This window comes from Rhincodon typus, chromosome 5 (genome assembly GCF_021869965.1).
Source record: "Rhincodon typus isolate 14 chromosome 5, sRhiTyp1.1, whole genome shotgun sequence".
NCBI classification, from domain to species: Eukaryota; Metazoa; Chordata; class Chondrichthyes; order Orectolobiformes; family Rhincodontidae; genus Rhincodon; species Rhincodon typus.
In genome coordinates this window covers 23,859,982-23,861,457 of record NC_063336.1, presented here as the reverse complement: position 1 = coordinate 23,861,457, position 1,476 = coordinate 23,859,982, and the positions used below count along the sequence as shown (strand labels likewise).

Genomic DNA, 1,476 nt, shown 5'->3' with positions numbered 1-1,476 from the left:
AACTTTATCAAACGTATTCTCCTCATTTAATTTTGAGGATGTTCTTTAGAATTCTCACCTCTTCTTCCTCCTTCATCTCCTCCCACTCTCCATTCCCAAAAATGATTCTACTTATTGGACAGCTAATTTTGGGTAGGGGTAAAAGATCATTGTCTTACAAAGATTTCCATTAGGGAAAGAAAGAAAAACTGCATCATGTATGAATTTTATCTTTAACTGTTTTCAATTATTAAATGAAGTTGTGAGATGTGCTTTATTATTTGTCCTAGGGACATGAGCATAGGGTCAATATTTGTTGTCCTTCCCAACTCACCCTTGAAAAAGTGGTAGTGAACCACCTTCTGAACCACAGCAGTCTGTCTATGTATCCTGTGATAGTGAAAGAATGGTAATGTAGTTCCAAGTCATGACTTGGAAGGGAACTTCCAGAAGGTGTTGTTTCCTGGAGTGTAATGCCCTTGTTCTTCGAGGTGAATGAGGTTTGGAATGTGGTGAAGTAGGAATCTTGATAAGTTGCTTCAATACTTCATTTAGATAGTACCTACTGCAGTCACTGTGCACGGGCAGTGGTTGGAAAGAATGTTCAAGGTGGTGGGTAAGGTACTATCAAGTGAGCAGCATGGTATAATGGGAGCTGCATATATCCAGGCAAGTGGTGACTATTCCATCACACACCTGATCCCTGCCTCTTAGATGAAGGGAAAACTTTTAGGAGTCATTGGGTGAGTAACTTTCCATTAAGTTCCCAATTTCTGACTTCCTTTTGTGGCCACCACATGCAGTTGATCCAATTTAGTCAAAAAACTGAAAGAACTGCAGGTTCTGGAAATCTGAAACAAAGACAGAAATTACTGGGAAATCTCAGCAGATCTGGCAGCATCCGTGGAGACAAATCAGAGTTAATGGTTTGGATCCAGTGACCTTCTGAAGAAGGATCTCTGGACCTGAAACACTGGGCCTGAAACATTAACTCTGCTTTCTCTCCACAGATGCAGCCAATCCTGCTGAAATTCTTTAGCAAATTTTGTTTCCAGTTTCCTAACTCTCTGATTGATTTGAACCATTTTCCTATTTGCCTTTTCCTCTACTACACAGATGGCAGACGATTGCTGCATGGATGTGATTGGAAACTTTCTCGGTCCAGGTTCAAGATTAGGAATCTCTGTGCAGAACAGCAAAGACATTCATATCTGGAACATCAGTTCAGATGGAGTCATACTGAGTGGAATAATACCTGATCTAGTTATTGATATAAAAGGTGAGGCATTGGTCTTTCATTCTTCTCTGTACTAACAAGATCATTGAACTTATCAACCACTCGTGTTAACATAACATGAATAATACTAAAGACAATAGTAAAGAGATTCACCTATCTCCCCCTCACCCCCATAACTACCTTATTCCACAGAGATAGTAGGAACTGCAGATGCTGGAGAATCTGACATAGTAAGGTATAGAACTGGATGGGGCTTTTCC

At 40.2% G+C, this 1,476-nt stretch overlaps 1 long non-coding RNA gene across 1 annotated transcript in view; it reads left to right on the top strand.

Annotated features, from left to right (window-relative positions):
• The first annotated feature begins 943 nt into the window (after positions 1-943).
• Positions 944-1,476, top strand: part of LOC125483193 — a 7,332-nt gene continuing 6,799 nt past the window's right edge. Inside the window, exon 1 of the long non-coding RNA XR_007262149.1 lies at positions 944-1,258. This is a non-coding gene — a long non-coding RNA (uncharacterized LOC125483193). The remainder of the gene's footprint in view (positions 1,259-1,476) is intronic.